Source organism: Gigantopelta aegis, chromosome 3 (genome assembly GCF_016097555.1).
Source record: "Gigantopelta aegis isolate Gae_Host chromosome 3, Gae_host_genome, whole genome shotgun sequence".
Taxonomy (NCBI): Eukaryota; Metazoa; Mollusca; class Gastropoda; order Neomphalida; family Peltospiridae; genus Gigantopelta; species Gigantopelta aegis.
Genome location: NC_054701.1, coordinates 84,996,724 through 85,022,286, shown reverse-complemented (window position 1 = coordinate 85,022,286; position 25,563 = coordinate 84,996,724). Strand labels below are relative to the sequence as shown.

At 36.7% G+C, this 25,563-nt stretch overlaps 1 long non-coding RNA gene across 1 annotated transcript; it reads right to left on the bottom strand.

Annotated features, from left to right (window-relative positions):
- Window positions 1-20,930: 20,930 nt before the first annotated feature.
- On the bottom strand, window positions 20,931-24,328 carry LOC121367450. Its single transcript, XR_005957382.1, has 4 exons — window positions 24,282-24,328; window positions 23,369-23,430; window positions 21,427-21,576; window positions 20,931-21,012 (listed from the first exon to the last, which is right to left on the bottom strand). It is a non-coding gene; the product is annotated as an uncharacterized LOC121367450 (long non-coding RNA).
- Window positions 24,329-25,563: the final 1,235 nt, after the last annotated feature.

The following is a 25,563-nucleotide window of genomic DNA, read 5'->3' as shown; positions in this document are numbered from 1 at the left end:
GAGATTTCATCCTTCTTGTACCGTCACAAACAGGATTGCCACTCTCAGACTAGTTTTACTACATCAGAACGAGTATCGGACAGAGCTCATTGGAATAAGTAGAGTTGTGATGACATGCACTTATGAATCACTGCCATTACAGTGATGAAAACATTTTATACTGCGTGATTAACCAAGATCAGTTGCAGTATCTATAAATATTTTTTAATTAATTAAATTTAATGTTCATTTTAAACATTCAAATTTTCATTACAGTGCTAGACACCGTTTCAACAAAATGTGTGTATGCTGGTGTGCTGTTAGCCATTTATTCAAAATGTCTCTATGCTACGCTCCCATTTGTGTAGGGGACAGACTGGTTTTTGACCGAATACAACAAAATGCCCGAATCTAGACAACATTTATTCATATTAGCATTACTGCCAAACAGCTATACAAGGTTGGCAAACGAATCACTACGAATTTTTACATGGATTACAACTAATTTTGAAGGTAGAATGATCGAAATGCATGGTAAAAAGGTATATTTTGCCCGAATATCGGTATAATGTTTACCCGAATTTGAGGTTTTGCTCCAGCCCTAGGTGGGCAGTTGCCCCTACCCCTCTGTCTCGTACGCTTATGATGCTAGGATGTTGTTAAATATTCATTCATTCATATACTATTGTCTGAATCAAGCTGTACGACACTCATGGCCGATGTATTGTTCGTGCTAAGGCGATGGCGTAGTCAGCATGAGGCAGACGAGACACTTGCCTCGTCTGGAATTTCCCCAGATTTATTTTATTTTTCCCATGACACTAAAATTTATTCTACAGGACTGGGTTTGTCTCGACGTTTTTTCCTCTCTGGCTACGCCCCAGTAGGGTGTCGTTAAACATTGATTCAGTCGTTCCAAATCAAAAGTTTTTTTTATGGAATCAAATTAAATAATAGGGATATTTCCCCCCCCCCCCCCCCTTTTAACATTATATTACAGTCGTCTACATAACCAATCCCCACCTTAATATAGTCATCTAGATTTTTAGACCTAACTTTTATCCCACTCCAATAAAAAAAAAAAAACCATTATAACTATTGAATCATCGTTAGAACTCGTTTTCATAAACGTATTCAATGATTCTCAACTGACGACAGAGCTCGTTGACATCTTTGAATTCTTCTGTATTGTTATGTTTTGGTGTAGGTGTAAATTTGAGTCCGTTTCCCAAAATCTTTTTTCTGTGTCATTGAGTATTCGACAAGTTGATTATTTTTATCTCCGCCCTCTGTGGGTAATTATCTTCCAACCTGTCTGTTCTAAGCTCCTGCTGTGGGCTGAAGAAAATGGTTCGGCCATTGTTCTGCTCTGTGGGGGGTTTTCTGCGCTCCTTCTGATATGGATATTGATTCTCTCAGTGAAACTGATCTTTGCCCCAATCCCCAGCTACTTACACTGGTTTTACATAATTGTATAAATAATATTTCCATATACATGTACTTACTTTGTCTGACACCTAATAGCCGATGTGTATTTTTGTGCTGAGGTGTCGTTAAACATTCATTCATTCATTCATTCTCTGTGAAACTGATCTTTGGTTAGATTTTTATTATGGCAGTGGCGGATCCAGAAAATCCATTTTGGGGGGCCCCCAATGACATGAGGCGGAATTCCAAGGGAACTTTGGGGGAGGTTTGGAGAGGGATCGTAAAAATTTTTAAAAAATTATAACCCACAAAATTTAAGGGAATCACGTAATCTGTTGGAAAAGTTTGAAGATGCAGTTTGCATACAGTTAGGAATGTCACCAAAAAAGGCATGTCCAATAATATTGATTGCTCCATTCCTTTTACCAAGACAGTTGTTGCTGTGACATACTAAGATGCAGTTGACATACAGCTTGGAATGTCCAAAAGGCAAGTCTAATCGTCGTAGTATCCACGTGATGACAGGCACTTGACTTTTGACAACTGTACACCCAATAACATTGATTTCCTCCATTCCTTTTACCGAGACAGTTGCTTCTGTCATATAAGTTAAGCCCCGGTCACACTGTCAAGGATCAGGACGCCGGGTTTGCCACGGATACGATCCGGCATCATTCGTGACAATTCGTTGTGGTCCGTAGAGGTCTGTAGCGGTCCGTATTAAATCCCTGATTAATCGTAGTAGTACTTGTATGTCCAAAGCATAAGCTTTTATAATTATATGAAACTGAACGTCACTGTAAGATGTCCGTAACGTGCTTCCATACTTTTCTCTAAATATAAGCAAATATGCTTCCTGCCTAACATGTTCATCTGTTGTTCAATGATAATGGTATTTATGTTAAATTTAATTATTTTCCTAAATAGATCAGTGATTATAGTCAGAACAGTTGTCTGTTGTGGTATTTTTTAAAAAGGGTAATGGTAGCGAACATGACGTCACGAAACGTTATGAAGCGTTTAGGCCAAGAGAATGAAAGTTATAGATTTGCGTCCGAACAATTTTAAAAACACATGAGGCTTCTTTCTTTCTTTTTTCATTATTCATTATTTTTATTGATCTATTATTTCCATAGTAGATTCAAGTCCAAATGAGGTCTTTGACATGTTTGAAGGTGGAATATAAACTATTGAAATTTTTTAATTTCATTTTAATTGAGCTCTAACTAGCTAGCTAGGGGCCTTTATGATTCAGTGTCTCCTTTGGATTGGTGGATCAAGGCAGTCCTCGCACTGAGGATACGTATCTGCTTCATCTTCGACACCATGGAGCTTTTCCATTGGTCTATTCGATGCGCAGAAACAGAAGGACCAATCACATTGTTCGACACATCAAGAGTTCGGCAATTTTCGTCAATGTTTGGAATAAACTGCTTCCTGCTTGAGGATTCAATGCTCTACTGGGTAACACTTCAGAATTTATGACGGAGATGGTAGTTTTGGCGCGAAGGACCTCGTAGACATTACCACTATTGACGATTTGGAACTTGAATTTGTGTGATGATCATTAAGTGCCTTTTTTGTGCAAATAATGAATTTTTTTGTAAATAATGAACATTTTCAGCGGTACCTTTCACAGCATGCGGGCGATGGACGCAAATCTATAACTTTCATTCTCATGGCCTTAAACTAAAATTCACATTGTGTTAATTTATGATTCACATTGTGTTAATTTATGAACACTCCTAAGAGGTAGTACTATACCAAATAGCTTCCGGCTGGGTCAAAGTTCGAGGTGCACCGAACTTTTGATAGAGAAGTGAACACCACAAGTCCTGTGATTGGTTATAAATGTGAGTGTGTTGGTTGTAAAAAACAATAGTTTCATCTGGGTAAAATAAATGTGCAATTTTATTTCATCTAGTACCAATGTGTCAAGTAGCCTTGTGCTTGAAACATGTATGGGGTACCTGTAAAAAAAAGTACTCAAATTTTGTGCGAAACTAGGGTAGTCATAGACGCTACCCGTTATCTCAGAAACGAGCAGCTTGACCCCCATTTTTTTCTGATTCACTTTAAGTGTAAGGGGTGGTAGTATTTATATCCGTGGCGTTTATGTCGGTTGATACGTTGCAGGTAGGAGTTTTAGCCGCATATGTTACTATTGTCGTCTATGGGATTTGATTTGGTAGTATACACCCTATAGCACATATTCAGTGCATAATAAAAAATATTATGATTTTGTCATTTTATTTAATTAAACTATACTGGTTGATTAATTAGCCATCACTCGATCATGCAAGCTCACAATGACCTTGACCTTGACAATAATCTCTGTACATGGCTCTGAATGGAGTTTGAATCAAAGTTAGCACTGAAGAAAAGTTGGTTTTGGCCTATAATTCATACTGTAAAGATTTCAATAATTTCTTTTTACATGGTATTTGACTTGCCATATACAACTGCTCTTAAATATGGTATTATATATAGGCAACCTGAACTAAGATTTTAATAGCAATTTATTTTTATATTAAAAATAGCATGTGCCAATAGTGGGTTAATGTCTTTAGTTTCCATTAACATTGTTAATTTTTTATGTATGAAATTCTGAAAACTCAAATTTGTAAAGAAGTTGATTTTTTATTGTCATTTTGACATATTTATAGGGTGCTAAGTTATATTTTAGACAAATTTGTAGTTTTATGCAAAATTTAAAGTAAATTTGAAGAAAAACTTTACCAAAAACATAATTAAATTTGTTGTCACTATTGTGCCTTCTGTTCTTATTTGTACATAACAATAAGGTTGTTAAACATATACTTAGATCTCCAGATCATTTTTGTTTCTTAATAATCACTTAGTTAGCTCTCATGAAAAGCATTTTGAGTTTATACTAGATTCAGAACCAATTTTTGTCAGATTTGATTATCTGCCTTGGATTAAGTTGATAATTTATTTTATTGTTAAAGCTGTATTACCTAATGTTACTAGCTAAATAAAATGCTGGGTTACAGATTGTAGGAATACATCTAATGTACATATTGTATTCATCCGGATTAGAAAATAATGCAAGAAAATAGATGTTCGGGTAATTTTGTCATTTAAAAATAGTTTTTTTTCAGTAATTAATCAAAAATAAATGTGTTAAAGCTGCATGATTATTCCAGATATCACAACTATTAAAACCTCCAACTACAGTAGGCTATAAATAAAATATAGTCAGGAATATTGGTGGCTGCCAATGGTTTTGATGGTTCATTATGAAAATCAGCATGGCCGATGGATTTGAAATTCCCACACCTGGTAACTTGAAGACACCCACACCCAGCATACAGGATTTCCTCCCAACACTAATGTTCAGGACATTAAGTCATTACTTCATAGAGGTACAGTCATGTTTGTGTTTCCTTCCTCAGACAGTGTATTTTTTTAATACTGATATTTCTTTGATGTGCCTGTTAAGGTCTTCATAATCTAGGGGTCAATCAAGTGCATGTGTTTTAATGGCATTCTTTAAAGGGGTAGAGGTACTCTGACTATCTTTGTTGTCTCTACATATATACCTGAGTACACACACCCAACTGAAAGTAAATATCTTCAGGAGTTTTATTTTAAAACATTTTGTTGTTTAATATGACATATTGCATTTGTACAAAACTATATGCAATATATATGCTTTTTGAGGTGTACATTATATTAGGTTGCACTGTAGAAACAACACTTTCAGTGAGGTTGTCAGTTTATGTCAGAATACACCAGATCCTGGTTGTCATAAAGACACATAGCTGGACACTTTTTGAAAAATGTATGTTATCAGTATAGGTAGTACTATACCAAATAACTTCCGGCTGGGTCAAAGTTCGAGGTGCACCGAACTTTTGATAGAGAAGTGAACACCACAAGTCCTGTGATTGGTTATAAATGTGAGTGTGTTGGTGGTAAAAAATAATAGTTTCATCTGGGTAAAATAAATGTGCAATTTTATTTCATCTAGTACCAATGTGTCAAGTAGCCTTGTGCTTGAAACATGTATGGGGTACCTGTAAAAAAAAGTACTCAAATTTTGTGCGAAACTAGGGTAGTCATAGACGCTACCCGTTATCTCAGAAACGAGCAGCTTGACCCCCATTTTTTTCTGATTCACTTTAAGTGTAAGGGGTGGTAGTATTTATATCCGTGGCGTTTATGTCGGTTGATACGTTGCAGGTAGGAGTTTTAGCCGCATATGTTACTATTGTCGTCTATGGGATTTGATTTGGTAGTATACACCCTAAGAACAGTAATAGTTTATAATTAATGTATAAGCACATCTTGCTTACTAATATATCACTTACATTGTGGTAAACCATGGGTGGATGACACAAGAAATAAAAAGGGAGCAATTTCTGCTCCAGGAACCGAAAATGACCAAACGTTAAAACAAACTGGAACGAGAGCTAACACGAAGGGAAATAACTCTTCCACGAATTGGATAATTAAAGGGGCAGTACACCCTTGAAGTGTACTCTTGTTATTTACCATAGTTTGACACCCAATAGCCGATGTATTTTTCGTGCTGGGGTGTCGTTAAACATTCATTCTCTTCTATTATATTCTATTCTACTCGTTACAAACATTTTACTACAAAAAGATGCAAAACTATCTTTATATAGTTAGTATTTATATAGGTACTTGGTATTTTCGTTGACCTGCCTTGACATGTGATTACAACCGGCCTCGTTGGTGTCGTGGTTAAGCCATCGGACTACAGGCTGGTAGGTACAGGGTTCGCAGCCCGGTACCGGCTCCAACCCAATGCGAGTTCTTAAGGGCTCAATGGGTTCTCACTAACCAACTAACAACTAACCCACTGTCCTGGACAGACAGCTCAGATAGCTGAGGTGTGTGCCCAGGACAGCGTGTTTGTACCTTAAATGGATATAAGCACGAAAATAAGTTGAAATGTGAATACAGTTTTTACGTGTGTATCGCTCTCCGAGACTCGCAGCCATCAGTCATTGGAGATCAAATAATAAATGTCATGTGATAGTTGCATTATGTGGTCTAGTGTGGAGACGTTTTAAAAGTTAAAGGTGTTATTATGCCTAATCTCAGTGAAAACAGCCATGGTAGCTTGATTTAAATAATAATAATAATAATAATATTTAGAGAAAAAAAAACCACCCGATATTCCGGGAGAAACGTTTTCCCGGGTAGATCTTGGAAATCTTCTCCGGATCTGGTTTAATACCCTCTGCCGAAACAATATGTCCAACATATTTCACTTCACTTTGAAAAAACTTTCATTTCTTTGGAGAAAGCTTCAATCCATTCTCATGAAGTTTCTTGAATACAAGTTCCATCCTTTCCAAGTGTTGCTCAAAATTTTCAGAGAAAATAATGAGATCGTCAATGTAAATCAGACAATCTTCCATCAGGCATTGGTAAGTCGCTGATGAATTAGTGAGACCAAAACCCATCCTGTTGTATTCGTAGAATCCCAGAGGTCCAACTGTAAAGGCGGTTCTGGGCTTGTGTTCCTCTGTAATCTCCACCTGATGATAGCCACTCTTCATATCTAGTACACTGAAGATTTTGTTACCAGCTAAACAGTCAAAGATTTCTTCAATGCGAGGAAGTGCATAAGAATCTTTGACAGTCCTTGCATTTAGAAGTCGATAATCAATACTCATGCGCAAAGAAGTATCAGGCTTCCTGGCAATGACCACAGGAGAGGCCCAGGGACTATAATATCTCCTGATGACACCACTAGCAAGTAACTGATGAAGATGCTGCTTGACCTCATCAAACATAGAAGGTGGAATTCGTCTGTGGCGCATCTTGAAAGGGACTTTATCAAACAAGTCGATGCGGTGCTTCACTCTGGAGCAGAATCCAATATCCAGGTCACCTTTGGAAAAGATGTCCTGATACTGAAGAATTAAACCAACACCCTGTTTCAATTCCTCTTCACTGATAGCATCTGAAGACAAAGTCATCTTTTCCAAAATTGATTGCTCATCTTCTGTAATGTGAAACGGACAATCGTCTATCTTGATTGGTTGAAGTTCACAAAGAATACTTTTCGGCGGAACAACAACTGTCTGTGTGGTAATGTTGGAAACAGGAACATCTACCATGTAGTCGCTTTGAAAACTGTAAGCAAAGATAGCAGGTGAAACCTCCAATTCAGAAATAACTGAATTCTGCGAAGGATGAAGTGCAGCACAAACACTTCTGTAAGGCACCTTTCTGTCGACATAACCTCTCAAGGTTACAGTCCGGTTTGGAGGAATGATAATGCTGTTAGTTGCACCACTTCGTACAATTCCCAATCTAAAATTGTTGCGAGTCGACTCCTTTTCTTGCAAAACAATTGCCCTGAAAGCCAGATAAAAAGGAGTTTGAAGTTTGGCACATTGAAGAAAGCGAGTTCCATACTCCTGGCGGCATTCTTCAAGAGCTGGCGTCAAGACATTAGTACCAGTTAGAACTGGCACATCACTGTTATACTTGCTATCCGGAACAACCAGCAACAATGAATGCTGTGGAGATTCCGAAAGCAGGCCTCAAAAAACTAGAGTTGCTTCCACATATCCTCGATACGGTAAACTCTCTCCATCTGCACATTCAATATCCAACAAAGTATCCAAAGGATGGACCATCAAGTTAGAAAGAAACTCATTGCAGAATCTCTCACTGACAGTAGAAACTGTCGACCCAGTATCCAGAAGACCTCTGCAAATATGACCATCAATACTGATAGTCACCTCACTAGCATCACCCACTAGACCATCAGGTAAACCACGACGTCTAACAGATGTACTATTACAAACAGAAAAGGTAAAGTTGTCTTCCTGTTGGTATCTTCTGGAGTGGTCCAACCGTACTCTGCATCCTCTTTGGATATGACCATACTGTAGGCATCTATAGCACTGTGGTCCTTGATCTTGTGACTGAAAACAAAACTGATCTGAACTGGGAACTGGGCTGGGCGATGGTGACGTCAAAGGCATAAACTCATTCTTTGCATCGTCTAACTGTTGCTCAAAACGATCCAACTTGGAAGAAAGTTGGAATACCATCTCCTTCAACTCTCTGATCCTCTCTGGACTACAGTCTTCCATGATAATTGTCCAATCAGAGTACAAAACTACTACATATAACCATCAAAGAGATTATACTGAATGACCATCAGCAGAATCCACCATATGTAATTCTAAGACAAAGGGCAACCAACAAAGGGAAAAGCAATAATTACTAAACAAAATCAATTCACTGCACTAAGAGGCAAAACATACAGTGAATAACCAAACATCTGTGACCTCATTGAAGAGTTACAAATTCTTTAAAAAAAATCACAGCACCAATCAAAACTTCACAAGCTTGATAGATAACAGGCTAAAATAGTTTACTGTTATTCTTGTGCATGGGCTGAGGCCAAGGTCAAATGTAATTTGACCTCGACACAACTGTGTATATTCCTACCCAATGATTGTGTGGTATGTGTGTATGTCAATACATGATAAAATAAACTAAACAAAATCAAAACCCTAGAAAGATGGAAGGTTTGAAGGCTTACATAAGTAAGCTAACTAGAAAATAAGACAAGAACAAAGAATCAAAATAAAGAAATATCAGCCAACCATGAAAACGAAACTGTCCTATAATAAAAACTAAGTGCAAGTGTACTACATGTTAGTAATGTGCACTTATAAATTATATATTCACAGAAATCAATTACAACTAAGACCTTTCTTTAATACTACCAAAGTTTTAACTAAGTTTTATATAATTAGCTATTTAAATTGGTATACACCTATTTAGTTTATTTTCAACTAATAAAATATTTGGTAAACAATTATCAAATTTAAATATCTGATTTAATTTCAATAACACCAGAACTGATTATTTAAATAATATTTTAAATTTTTAGAACTAGTTAGAACTAATCTTAAATTTATAATGTTCACTAAAATATTAGCTAAACTAGGTTTTAATAGTCTAACTAACTATTGCTAAATTAAATATAATGTTTGGGAAACCGAGTTGGTACCGGTACCTCTATGTACAACAAACTATAAAGTCAAGTAATAACAACCAGCATCATGACATAATTCAGTACTCAAACACAAATATATATGATGTAAATCAATAAAACATGATCATCCAAGTATACATTTTGAGGAACAAAGGCACACAAAGCACAAATAATACACTTAAGTATACGTAATGTGTACCAAGATGCATACAATCATGAAACGGGTAAGCCAATCAAATAATCAATGATGAATACTTATATATTATTAAAAGATGGCTTTGTTCTGCTAGTTAAGTGACTATGACTATATTCCAAAAAAAAAATTATTCACTTAACATACATCAGGGTTCTCCCTGGCAAATGTGACCAGTCTAAAACAAATGATCAAAATATTGCAATTAATGTTTCCAATGTCTAAACTTTAGCCTGCGATTAACAAAGAGTGATCCAAATTGAATACACTATTTATAAAGCACTGATTAAATTATACAAATTATTAAAAATATTTCAAGTTAAAGAAATTTTAATTAAAGTCAACAAATTACTGAATATATACACCGTCAATGAAAACGGTAAGTATGGCTATGCCTTAAGCAATAATATTCCTTTAAGAATTATAATTATCTATGAAGACAAAAACATTCAAGGGGAATTATTTTATTTTTTTAATTGAATTTGAAAATTAAAAAAAAAAAAAAAATCACTAAAATATATTAAAAAAAAAAAAAATTAAAATTAAATTAACTTTAAAATAATTCTAAATTTAAAATAAATTATTTCAAAATTTAAATAACAATTCAACTACCAAAGAAAAATTACATTAAATAGTACATAAGCAAAAATTTTTTTATGGAAATCCATTACATAATTTAATAATCTTGATATTCAACAATCTAATAAATAATCACTGCATAATAAAATAAATTAAACAAACTATCAATAGATTAAACTATCAAGATATCAGTTACTACTAAATTACTTAGTCTAATTACTTAGTGTAAAAATAAATTGAACAATATTAATAAATAAAGAAAGAAAAAAACAAAGTCAAATAGTCAAATGAGAAAGAAAAAAAAAAAAAAAATTCTCAAAACAGTTAATTTTAAAACTTGTTCAAGATAAATGAGAAATAAAGAAAGAAATTAATAAAATGAATAAAGAAAGTAACAAATAAATGAAATAAATATAATACTCACAGTTTAAGTTTTAAGAATATCACATTATTTAAACACAAACACACACAATCAATAAATCATTGTCACGTCCAATGTTCACACATAAAGTTAGAAATAAATACAAGTGTTTCACAGTTCCGGATAACACATAGTTCAAACGTCAAAGTTTCCAAAGTTCACGATAGAATGTTACGAGAGGTCACATGTTGAAGGTCAAAGTTCACAATCGAATGTCATAAGCACAATACACAAAGTCCCAGCAGAGAAAGTCACATCTTAAAAACACAAAGTCACAGAACACAAAACGAACGTCCAATGAGGGTCCCTACGTCGGCTCCAATGAAACCGGGTGCATTTTTGTATGACAAAAGGACAACTCGGTGCAGTCTAGGATTCTTTTATTGGATCCCCTAACCAACAGGATGTGAGGATCCTGGAGGTCATCACATCATCAACATCATCAAAAGGATTTTTTTAAAAACACCCCTACCGACTGTGGGTCAGGTCTTTAAGTAGATGCTGGTTGTGCTCTACATTACGGGATGATAACTTGGCTATGTGCTGTTAGTATTTGTGCTGAATGAAACTTAAAAACCTGGAGCTAAACCAAAAAACGTCTTTTCTGGTCTAAAACTGAATTGCCTCTAACTAGGTAAATTGAATTGAAAAGAATAGCCAACCAAGACAACTTAAACAGAAACATAATAAAGAATAAAATACATGAATAGTGTTTTAAAATAATGCATGTTTGTAATATAATGTCTGTTAAAACACCCTGTTACAATCATATACCGGGAGACTTCCGCGAAATGTGCCCCTGTGCGTGCTGTAACCTCACCGTGGTGCAGAGGTGTAACATTCTCTTTGAGAATGACCAATACAGCACAAAATTGAAATTTTGAGTAAAAGAAAGTATCAAATTCTATCTGTCATATTTGTACTTTTGCACAGTTCTTTACACTGTTTTTGTTTAAATCTTGAATTTTTATATTGATGTTGATCATCACTTTGTTTGCATTACCATAGTTTGACACCCAATAGCCGATGTATTTTTCGTGCTGGGGTGTCGTTAAACATTCATTGATTCATTCCGCGAAATGTGGATGGTTGACAGATTAATGACTGGTCGTCTGTCATGAACATATTTATCGGTTGCGCCGATTCCTGAACAAGTTCAGTAGTACTATGAAGAGAAGACTGTTCATTCAAGGTGTCTCGGTGTTGCTGCCACCCATTGATGTAGCATATCACTGTTTAGCATTTCCATTGCCAAATGGTTTCTCATTTTCTCACACTTGTTGGGATGTAGATGTTTGTCAGTGGTTTTGTACCCAATTATACTGTAATTCACACATCGATCCCACATCGATCCCACTCGACAGGCTGCACGAAATGGTCCCTGTAAGGTCCCCCCCCCCCCCCAAAAAAAAAAAAAACCAACAAAAAAACAAGTCGGTCTCTGGTCATGCGGTTTTATGTCGTAGCATGAAAAGCCAGTCAAAAATCGACGTCATACCACGGAAAATGTACCCCCCCCCCCCCAATTTTTTTTTTTTTTTTTTTTTTTTTTTTTTACCAGAAATTTATTTTGTTTGGTCTTATTAATACTTAATGTATGGGGATACGGAGTGCGAACGATGAGTCACCGATTGTAAACTCCCACGGCATGTCAGTCAGCGATAAAATATCAATACGAGGCATTCTATATCGAGCAGAGTTCGTTATCGGAAAGGGTGTTCAGTAACATGGTCCTATACCTGATGACACGTTCCTTTTCATAAACTTTTTTTTCTGTTTCTTCTGTCAGAATAAACGCAGCCATTTCAGTATTTGACTTTTGCAGCGTTCAGTTTACGGTCGCGATAGTAATAAGCAATAAGTATCGAGTCTGTAACACTTTGCAACAAAATAAACGCCGGGCCTCCAATAAACGCCGGGTAAGACGGCCCAAAACTGGCATAATTAAATAATAATAAAATAAATAAATAAATATTAAAAATGACTGGTCCATTTTTATCACTTCTTGTCTCAAAAATAAATAAATAATAATAACAAAGGCCGAGTCTGCGACCGTTTTGAAATGCATTACAGGAAATTCGGTATATTTAGGGTTTTTACATCCTCATCTGCCTTGATCCATCCACAGTGGCCATGGACTAGCCCCTCCAATAATTCTGAATAAAAAATATTAAGTGTCGTAAATCTTAAGGCAGAGATGACTTTATTTGTATAATGCAAGAAATTGCATTTAAGGACATTAGTTTTCAAAATTGTACGGGGGAGCATATATATCCCCGAACCCTCCAGAAACTTTGTTTTGCGCCCTCGATCTCAGTCAGCCCCCTCAATGTTTACTTGCTTCCGCCGTGTCTGTTTAAATGACTTCGACTTTTGCCACAAATGTTTTTAAAACAAACCATTCTACTCATTCAGAACAACAGGACCTCTTTTAGAGAGAAATTAAAGACCGCTAATAGTCCAAGCCACCATATAGACATTCCTTTATTAAAGCAAGGTCTATATGCTGGCTTGGACCATTTATTAAAGCAAGGTCTATATGCTGGCTTGGACCATTTATTAAAGCAAGGTCTATATGCTGGCTTGGACCATTTATTAAAGCAAGGTCTATATGCTGGCTTGGACCATTTATTAAAGCAAGGTCTGTATGCTGGCTTGGACCATCAGCTGTCTTTAATTTTTGGTAAAAATCGACGTCATACCGCGGGAAATTCAAAAAAAAAAGGTTGACGTGCGAGGATCAAAATCGACGCGCGCACTGACCAGAGACCAAACATTTATTTTGTTTGGCATAAACTTATCATCATATATATTACTTTCTTAACGTATGAAAAATCTTGACTTACCGATTTGTTCACCTTGAAATTCTGCGCTTTGGGCCAGGTATCTACATGAAAGGATATGCATGTTGATGAATGCTATATTTTCGCTTCCACGATCTTGTAAGACATTCATTGTGGAAACATCAGTCATTAAATAAGGTTTTTGGTTGGTGGTACTTGTGTTACGGACAACCTCTTTCGTTGTTTCATTGTGGTGTGTCTATCACCAACTTAAAAGCTTGAATGAACTGTTTTAGTAGAACGACATTGTTGACAAATTATTATGTAAGTAAATCAGAAACTGCATCAATAATGGGACACTATTAATTGAACAGGTAGGATTGTACAGAAAGTGGACAGTTATTATAGGAGAGCAAAATAAATATTGTGTAACGGTAAAGAAGCATGCATTTAATGAAAAGGCGGAGGCGGGACGTAGCCCAGTGGTAAAGCGGTCGCTTTGTGATCGATCCCCGTCGGTGGGCCCATTGGGCTATTTCTCACTCCAGCCAGTTCTAGTATATCAAAGGCCGTGGTTTGTGCTATCTTGTCTACATATGGAAAAATGTAGCGGGTTTCCTCTTAAAAGACTAATGTCAAAATTACAAAATGATTGACATCCAGTGGCCAATGATGAATAAATCAGTGTGCTCTAGTGGTGCTCTAATGAAAAGGCAAAATATAAAACTTTGGTTAAGTACAAATTATTTTAATACCCTTGTCATCCGTCAGTTTTAGCAAAAATCTATATTACAATAAGGGTCAAATGTGGAACTATTTTATTACCTTGAAAACATTAACACGAATGGTATCTAAAATACAAACAACTTGAAATCTGTAATACTAATATAACTGTTAAACACCAAAGTTGTAGGCTTAACTTAGTTTCAATTTAATTATAAATAATTTCCTTGAGAAATAGAATAAAAAGATAATTAATAATATTAAAATATTTGGGTTTAATTAATTGGTTCACCCATGCACAAGCTGCACACACTGGATTAATGACGATAAATGACGACTAGTAATATAATCAACACCATTGGTGCTTCCCACTTGATGAAGGAGCATGGTGCTATGTATAGGCTTCAAAGTATTTGAGACACTTCCATCCATCTTGTGCATGTCTTGATCCTCAATTACATGTATATTGACTGATGTGTTGAGGACAGTAACTCCCGATACAAGTCATCAACACCTGTTATGTCTACATAATCAAATTTGTTTATCTGCAGTTCTCTTTACGAGACCTCCGACTCCATCTGGATCACCCTTACCGTGCCCAAACTCTGTAAAATTCCTTGCGCAAGACTGGAATACGTAGATATTGTGTACCCTTAGTTTCTAGATCTATATTGAGTGTTTGGTCCATCAGATACAAAATGAACTGTATACACACTTAGGTATTGAATTCCTAATATCTTACAAAATGGGATGGACGTGACCCATATTGTGTTGGGATCATGTCGTGTACACCGACTGTGCCACATTTTGGTGGAATGTATTCATCTGAAGCCGACGAGAGAGAGAGAGAGAGAGAGAGAGAGAGAGAGAGAGAGAGAGAGAGAGAGAGAGAGAGAGAGAGAGGAGAGAGAGAGAGAGAGAGAGAGAGAGAGAGAAACAGAGAGACTTTAAACAGATTTAGAGTATGAATTATTAAGTAAAAACTCTATTATGCTAATTTTCTAAATTCTGGCAAAAACATTTTACGCTGAACAATTCACACAGAGAGAAAGAGAGAGGGAACATTCATTAATTTCATTCAAACAAGCAACATTTTTATCATTTAAATTTAATATATAAAATTATTATTTTTAAAAATGATATTCATTATAAAACTGTTATTCTTTTTTTCAGGAGTAACTCTATGTCGACGATTCTATCTCGCCACCACAGAAAACACCGTCACCACCCCTTGAAGAAGACTCGGCTGGTCCCTTGGTTTGGTGAACCTGTGTTGGCCTATGACTACCACTGCAGAGAAAAACCGTTCAGGGCGTACGACAATTTCGCCACAGATGTAAGACATATTGGTTCATGTCCAGCAAAGCTGACAGGCTATGAACCTGAAACCTAAGTGTATAGAATTGTGCCCAAGACCATATTAATTCCCATCCATCGGGCAAAAATTATACAGATATTCGGGCAAAATCTAAGATCTTTTTGTAATGTATTTTCATCATTCTACCCTTCAAATTAGTTGTAATCCATGTAAAAATGCAACCCTATATAGCTGTTTGGTAGTAATGCTAATATGAACAAATGTTTGTATGCATATTCTGGCATTAATTCGGGCAAAAGCCAGCCTACCTACTGACCGCTACAAAAATGAGAGCGCGTACGTCTATGTCCAACCCGATAAACCAGAAAATACAAAATAACTTGCTCTCTAAACAACGTGTGAGCGGGACATAGCCGAGTGGTGAAGTGCTCACTTGATGCTCGGTTGGTCTAGGATCGATCCCCGTTGGTGGGTTATTTCTCGTCCCACCTAGTGCACAACGACCGGTATATCGAAGGCTGTTGTATGTGCTATCCTGTCTGTGGGATGGTGCATATAAAAGATCCCTTGCTACTAATAAAAAAACTAGCGGGTTTCCTCAATAAGACTATATGTCAAAATTACCAAATATTTGACATCCAATAGCAGATGATGTATAAATCAATGTTCTCTAGTGGTGTCGTTAAACAAAAAACCTTTAACTTTTCCATATTTTAAATTTACTCACCTGTGATATTTATATTTTGCTCTTTACACTGTTTTAATTTAACTTTTGAATTTTTATATTGATGTGGATTAGTATTTTTCGTGCTGGGATGCCGTTAAACAGTCATTCATTCGTTCACAAACGTGTGATATCCGTTGTTTTACAGGTGTACATAGCCGCGGCACATTCCACACCGAGAGCAGAACGCACAGCTTACGCAGACAACTCGAGTGACAACGCTCTGTTCACGGTCGGGGAGGAAAGTCGTTACGAACCGTCGATAATAGCCGGCAGTTTCGTGTACCACCCGCCTTCCAACCTGCCACCCCATCTTACGGGCGATCACAATCACAATCTATCTTACGACAGTTTTAAAAACGACCACTTGTATGAAAACCAAGGAAGGGGTGTAGTTAGTAGCACGCTCAATAATCACCACCAACCGCCAGATTTCTATCTGTGAGAGAACAAAGAAAACGTCGCAGCAAGGATCAGTATGGTTGCCAAGTGATATGATTTTTTAAAATCTGAGGAAACGTCACAAGTATGAGTGTGGTTGTCAGGTGATTTGATTCACAAATGTAAGGAAAACGTCACAATGATTCATGTGGTTGCGAGGTGATTTGATTTAAAAGACTTTTATATATACCACGTGAGGTCATCTGCAACCAATGCATTAATTCAAGGCTTTTTAAGGCAAAACATATTGTAAATAGAAATATATGTGAATGTAATAATGCCCAATAGCCCGGTGTTTTTAATCGTGCTTGGGGTTTCGTTGCACATACATTCATTTGTTGAAGCTATAAATGATGGTCGGATGAATGTCTTGGACACTGGTAAATCAGATATGCCAACAAAGGTTATACTTTACTGGATATACTATACTAGGAAATGTGGAACACTTCAATTTATTATACTAGTTATGTAACTTAAGCTTTATGTTCTTTAAAGTTTTCTCTGAAGGATATTTATTATCCAAACAAGGACTTTGATATTGAAAACAATTGTTATGTCTGAAAAAGACCGTCGTGTATCATGGAGTGGCATAGCAACACGATGGGTTTTGATCACTTTCAGTGGTATTCAAACGCCCCGCGACATGGCCACAGTATGCTCATTCAAGACCATACTTTAAAATAGATGTTTAAATTCCAAACTCAGCACTTCAGCGGTGTCCATTTGCTGTTGAATTATGCACTTCTGTGGTATGCTGCACCCTGTCTATGTTGTAGTCGTTCTTGGGTATTACGTATGTAAAACCATTTGTTTTTTCGGCGACTGTGCATATATCGTCAAAATACTGTGAAATATCCAGAAGTTATTCCATGAACAGAAAAAGACGTTCTTCGAAAATAGTCTGAGAAAGTTATTCTTCACATCAAATACACATCAAGAAATCCGTAAAGTTGTGAATTCAGCTTCAAGGGATTAGAGGTGCATCTACTGCGTTTTGTGTTGACCAGAGCCATGATGAGTATGACACAACGCACCCAATACTTTGTGTAAAAGAAGACATCTGAGACGCACTAAACCAATATAGTTTATAAATGTATGGACTTTAAATCTTAATGCTGGCAGCTGTAAATTTACCGTAACACATGTACATGCAGCATTACTTTTATGTCTTGAATACCAGTAGAAGATTGTGAGCTGTTATATGAGGGCAGACCCAGGAAACATTTTAGAGAGGGGACCAAGGGAAAAAGGGCACGTGGAACAACTCCCTGAAAAGGGCACTTTAAAGAAAATTGTAAATAAATTGTTCAAAAAGGGGCACTATAATTGTACTGTGTGTGTGTGTGTGTGTGTGTGTACATGTTCGTGCACATTTGTCCTCAACATAAACGTGCTCTTGATATAATTAGCCTAGAAAGGTATGCGTTGATACGTCGTCTGTATGGGTAATGTGTGTGCGTTCGTGCGTGTGCGTGCGTGCGTGTGTGTGTGTTAAACATTTATACTTTCATATGAAATATTGTTGAACTGATTACACCGGCTTCGGAAGAGAGTATCAAAATGCATTTGTTATATCTTGAATGTACACGAAAACTGCATTTTTAAAAATGTATTTCTTTATTTTTTATTAATATTTTCCCCCAAACAACTAAAACCTATACAGAGACCAGCCCTTTTGACACATATTTATAAAAAGCCGGTTTTAGTACAAGATAGATTAGTTTCAAAATGTTCCGAGCAAAACCGGCGAGTAAAATCGATATTTTAAAAGCCGGTTTAACACACTACATGTCACATGAAGACATGGTGTTATGTCACAATCAGTAAGATATTAAATTTTTAACCTTATTAAAATACCATCATTTCTTTGTGATGAATCGTTTACGCTTTCCACTTTTTTTCGGTTAGATGACTGTAACTGCGGTTGGTAGCTTCGAGATGGGAAATTCAGTAGTGTAGGGGTTGGGGAAGGGTGCGATAACAACAACAAAAAAGTTGTTCATCATTAGGAAATGATTACCTAAAAGCCATGTCAGCCAAAATCAGTTGAAATCCAGTTTTGTTTTCTCAGAAACATGAGGTACTATTTACATGTTTAAATGGCTACAACTCAAGACAGTCTCTTTACAGCAGTGACATACTCTTTTTACTCTGTTGTTTCCCTAATGCTAGCCTTAGACTACCAACTGCCAGCACAAAGTTCGCCAGCTCGACGGTTGCGCTATAAGTTCTCCAATTCCGGACTTACGACAGGTGCGCTCAGATTAACAACTAATGGGTTATACGACAGGTGCGCTCAGATTAACAACTAATGGGTTATACGACAGGTGCGCTCAGATTAACAACTAATGGGTTATACGACAGGTGCGCTCAGATTAACAAGTAATGGGTTATACGACGAAAATCGAGTTGTAAGAGCGCTCAGACTAGCAACTGGACAGTCGTAGAAGTAAAAGCAGAAAGTTGGCCAACTTTATGCTGGCAGTTGGTAGTTTAAGACTAACATTAGATATGCTGGCACTGTTTATTTGGATTATAAATGTGTTGTATTTACAACCACATGAACGCAGTGCAAATACCATATTAAATTGTGTATATGAACATTTATTTGTAAATTGTTTTGTATATAAACTTGTTGGATTGTACACTAAGCATTGTTAATAATTATTGGTGAGGTCGCTACGACTATAAACTATATATTTGTTATTGTATAGTCAAATGTTTATAAGCAATAAATATTGTGGTGTTGACAATATAGCTTGCGTTGGTTATGAAATAAAATATATACATTAAACACGTCATTCATTCGTTGTTCTTGTGGGCGATCATTAACATGTATGCATATATAACAAAATGCCAGAGAGAGAGAGAGAGAGAGAGAGAGAGAGAGAGAGAGAGAGAGAGAGAGAGAGAGAGAGAGAGAGAGAGAGAGAGACGGAGACAGAGACGGACAGACAGAGAGAGAGAGAGAGAGAGAGAGAGTGAGTGTATGTGTGTGCGCCCCAGAAAATACATTGAAAAAAGTATAATTTTCTTGGACAAAGTGGGGTAGGGTAATTCAACCCCCCTTAAAACGAACCTCCTACACAGTAGAGTCAATATATGACAAAAACACCTTAACCCCCCAAAAATTGCTATAAAAGTGTTTTTTATTGTTTCTGGTACTCTTGGACAGGGAATAACATATAAAAAATCTATCAAAATCTGACTAGCTGTTAAAACTGGGTCAAATCCAAGATGGCCGTTTCTGATTTCGCAGTCTGTAAAATTATATCAAATTAAATTAAATGACTGTTTGGACCAGCCAAATGTTTGACAAATACATAAAACTAATTTTGGTTTTCAAGTAATGATTCTATATCGTAAGTGCATAATCTTTCTATTATGTCAGTGACTTAATAATTAAAAAATTCAAAATGGCCACTATGGTTCATGGATGCGATAGGAACCATTTACTTTGGTTGCTTATGTAATCCCATGGGAATTTGGTGATAAAAACAAACTACTAATTTAAGATGTATTAGGGTATTAAGGAGACCCAATATAGCAAAACCATTCCTGAATTTCATTTGAATGGCCATAGAGAAACAAAATGGCTGCCAACCTACATTGACAGTATGTGGAAAATGCATATATACTTAGTAATTGGCTAAGTAACATTTATAGTATAAAAGTGGAAAATGTGATACTAACATGCCACTTTGCAGTTGGGAGTAAAACTTGATATAGGACCAACCTTATTAGTAATTGGCTAAGTAACATTATGTTTGCAATGAAGCATTATTCAAAATGACATTAGAAATTGATATTTTGCCAATGCATATAATGATATCTTTCAGATACAATTCAGTCAACTTTAAGGACAATATTTTTTGAAATTGGATATTTTATAAACGAAATTGGAATGTGATGTCATATTATCATATGACGTCGCTGTAAGATTATAGACATGTTTTTAGAATCCTCATAGCCACTTTCCTAGTCAGGAATAATACATGTAATGGGCTTTTGGCGCACCATGTTCGAGATAAAAAGCCCAAAAGTTTGATATATCCGCCATATTGGATTTGACCTAATTTTCCTACTTTCTGATTGATTGATTTTAATAGATTTTTTATATCTTATTATGTACACCTCAACAAACCTAAAACCACAAAAAAACACTTTTGTAGCAATTTGTTTACTCCATATATTGACCCCGGGACCGGGATACGAACTCTGAACCTTTCTGCTTCAAACTCAAACTTCGAAAGCTTCACCACTGCACCGTAGAGTCCGGTATCTCGCATCGGCCAAAACACAAAAAGGACAAATGAACCAATTCCATGGTTATTATTTTTTATTATTTTCCAAAAGATGACGATTAGTACGTACAAAACTCGTATTGGTCATCATCTTCTTTTCTGAAATTATAATGTTACATTTGCTACAGTACAACATAAGCTAATGGTAATACAATAACTCTTAATTATTCGATTAGACGAATTATGTTATCATTTTGAAACAAAGGTGGCCGCCATAAAAGAGAACATTTGTTCGTGCTGGGATCTTTTCCTTTCCTAGACGGAGGAGCTGGCCAAAGTCGACACCTGCGCCCATGACAGGCGTGTGCTACAACAGCTTGTTCTGAATGTGCACGGTAAAACACATGATTTGACCTGTCCGTGCTGGGATGTTTTTAAAAATCAATCTTTATTTCTTTTGACATTGGTCCATCTATTCATTGTAAGCAAATACAGAAGTTTGTATTATTCTGTACCGTAGGGAAATACATATAGAAGGTTCCTTGCTGCTAATCGATATGAAAAGGTTATTACCTTCTTAATGACGGCAGACACAAACATTGTGTTTGTTGCAGTGGCCGCCTGAATGTCCATGTCCAGCGCAGTGCATGGTGCACAGGGCTCCGCCCATTAGCCAAACATCACATGTAAGTCGCTTGGCAACCTGCTTTTCTGCATATTCACCTAGGTATATATATATACCGAAAAACACTGGTAATAACATATATATATATATATATATATATATATATATATATATATATATATATATATATATATATATATATATATCGAATACATACGTGCCAAAAAAAATGTGTTTAACGACATCACTAGATCACACTGATTTATTAATCATCGGCTATTGAATGGAAATTCTGACATATAGTAGTCTAAGAGAGGAAACCCGCTACATTTTTGCATTAACGTATAAAAGATCCCTTGCTTCTAATGGAAAAAGTAAAGCGGGTTTCCTCTCTAAGACTAAAATGTCAAAATTACCTAATGTTTGACATACGATAGCCGATGATTAATAAAGCAATGTGCTCTAATGATGTCGTTAAACAAAACAAACTTTAACTTTTAAAAATATTATTTCTGCACAGGAACATTTAGTGCATCATTAAAATAATAATACTAAATTCTGCAATGCCTTTTGAAACCTTTATGGTAATTTAATAAACCATTGGCTCGAAAAAATTAATAACTGTACAAATGGTATACTGTATAACAGCAAAACGAGACGATGCTCTGGCATGCGGGTGGCTAACTGAAATGATGGCGGCAACCGATGTTGATTGTTTGCAAGGTTGTTCTCAAGGAAGGGTACTCCCTAAAAGTATACTCAAAGGCAAAAGTTATTGTGATACACAAAAAACAAAGATAGTTGCTGATAAGTTTTTACTGCCGTATATGAAACGTTATAACATGGAAAGAGAAATGTCTGAAGGTATGGAAACGAGCAATAGTCCATGAAAAGAGCGCACCTGCCATATGCAAATGAGCCACATCACTAGAGGGAGTCCAGAGCGACGTTCACAGTCAGCAGCGAGTGTGTCCACCTTGAGCACTGATACAGGCCTGGCACCGTCGTCTCATTGAGGCCACTAAACGCTGGAGAAAGTTCACTGGAATGCCATTCCAGATCTGAGGAAGGATCAATTTGGTTCGGATCCATGTGTCTTGGCGAGGGGTTGTCACAGGTGGTCGGCTGCTACGAGGACGGTCCTTGACCTGGTTGTTTTATTGATATCATTGCCATAAGTCCCATATGGTGTTTCTATGGACGTTGAATTGACGTGCAACGTCACGCTGTGAGGTCTCAGATTCAAGGATCCCTATGACTCGCCGCCATCTGTCACTTTCAATGAGGCGTGGCATGACGAATTTGCATCAAACAGTTCACTAATGGTGTTTTTCTGACTTCTGAAGGCTGCACAGAGTGGCAATGATTTGCGACTAAATGTCTGGCTTTTAACTTTCCTTTTGAGTATAGCATGGTGAACACTGGACAGGAGTTCTCACGAATAGTCCATGGTTCTTGCACAAAGCATACAATCGCTGCAACAACTGCTTGGTTGCATTTCTTTGAGCTGTTTCACTCACATTTTCTCTGGTTTACATCCATAACTCCATTCACAAATTTATTACTCCAAACATGGGCGTACGACCCGGGGGGGGGGGGGGGGGGGGGGGGGGGGAACAGTGGGGAAAATTCGGGCAGTTTTTATCTGGGTAAAATTTCGGGCAAATCAACCCCTCCAGCCCCCATAAATCAAAGAGTCCCCATACGCCCATGACTCCAAACAATCCATGTCACAATAACTTTTGCCTTTGAGTATAGCATTGAAGTAGCTCTCTTGATGTTGTAATTTTCATTGAATATGTGATATTCTGATTTTAAAAAAAACCCCATTGCATTGAGTAAATTATGGCGGTGTGTAACTTGAGCTAGTACGGTACATTTCATACTCACATTGTGCAAGAGACATAACCAGGAACACAACCAAGATTTGAAGAATCATCTTCAAAGACAGTCTGTGCACAGAAATAGAGATGACATAATTGATGGAATCTGTTCCCTTTTATGGTTTTACATTATAAACATTTAGTGTAACCAGGAGATGAATATTGTTTATTTTTGTTAGTTTTTCTTTTCTTTTTTTCTTTGTTTTTCCTTTTCAGGATACATTGAACAAAAAAAATACATGCTGTATTATAAAACTACGTTCAAGTCAAAATAATAATTCAGATAAATACTAGTATATGAGAGAGAAATCTGTTTCAATTGCTTTCTTAATAAATCATGGAATCAGGAGGTTACTAACTGTCCAAACTAGGTGATACTGTCACTAGCAGATTCAAGGAGGACGTCCTTTCATTTTGGCCAAACAGTCTAATATATATATATATATATATATATATATATATATATATATATATATATATATATATATAATAAAATTACACGTAAGTAAATAAACAGGTAATGTTAAATTTACGAAGTCTACCACCGCCGCTCTTTTCCAAGTGTATTGTATCCACCAAGTGGGAAAATGTAGCACATATGCTCCCTAAGACTGGCAGAGTTCAGCCAGGACTGAGCAGAAAAACGTCCGCTAGGGACTGGTTTATGGGCGTCATTGTAAACCAAAGGTGCCCACGTCGGGAACCCTAGCGAGCCGTCCGCTATCAAATAGCTCGCGAACTAGTTAGCTGGCTCAACTATATGTCAGAATTATTTTTCCCCCCCCCCCCCCCCCCCCCAGCCCAAATTACCCAGTTTATGACATCAAATAGCCGAAGATTAAATAAATCAGTGTGTTACTAGTGGTGTTGTTAAACAAAACAAACATTAACTTGTAATTTTTGAATAGATGAATACTTACAGAATGAAAACAAGGTCGACTTGACTGTCAAAATAATTAATGATTCTGTTTCAAATTATTTGGGTGCCTATATATATACTCTGTCAAAAAAGAAACGCATAGGCGAAATATTCATGGAATTCTCTCTTTAATACACAGTGACATAATTTCGTTATTTATGATCGTATCACAGTCATATTTGTCATGAGTATGTGACAATGTTCTTGCTATGGACTGACGGCAGAGGAGGCGTTTTCGTCACCAAACAGCATCGCACGAGGGCGCTGAAATCAGTACCGTTTTTTGGCCACCAGCAGCAGCAGTCACTGCGCGACATCTCCTTGGCATAGACTGAATGAGTCTCTGAATCCGGGCACGTGGAATCCTAGCCCATTCTTCCTGCAGTGCATGTGACAGTTGCGGAAGCGTCTGAGGATCAAACAGTTCACTAAAGGTGTTAGGTGTTAGATACCTTATTTCTTTACAGGTGTATTAAATGTAAGGCACCACACTTTTTTTTATGTCTACTTCTTTATGCGAGTTGATGCACTGCTTATGTCCGTTTTCAATACACTCCGAATAAATTAATCGAGAACTAATTTATGTTCATATACAACATCAAGCATTCAGTCTAGGATCCATCCCCGTCGTTGGGCCCTGTGACGGTACATGCTCTTAATTCTTTTCGCCTGTGGCGATATTAATTGTTTTAGAAGGCGGGCAACTTGTTACGTGATACCTTTGCGCGACGGTCGTCTGATACACACCCCGCTAGGTGCGGAGGCCATGTGGCCAGTAGTTACGTAATACCTCTGCGAGTGCGGTTTCGACGACCGTGATTTTGGCGACCAAGGCGTCAGTAAGTCTGGCGATCAAAGAGAAAAATGCGTCTCTGGGAATTGGGGATATATCACTTGATAGGGGGAGGACCGCCTTGTACCCCCAGGCGATATTCTGATTTTTATAATAAATAGCTAGTTTTTTTTAGATATCGAGGAGAACCATAGGAAGGTATCCCGGGGGAACGTTGTCCGTCCGGACTTTGGTAAATATATTATTTCTGCTCTGTGTATAACCTTGACGTGATTGATGTGACTTTAAATATTTTAATACTGTATTATACCAATATTATTTAGACGGTGCTGCCGGTCATCTGACGCAGTATTCTGTAGGCTCACCGTTCTGATATATATATATATATATATATATATATATATATATATATATATAAAGCTTAGCCAGTCATCCTAGAGGACCTAGGTAAACTGTAGGTTATTGTCTTTATTGTGATAAGTACCAGTAT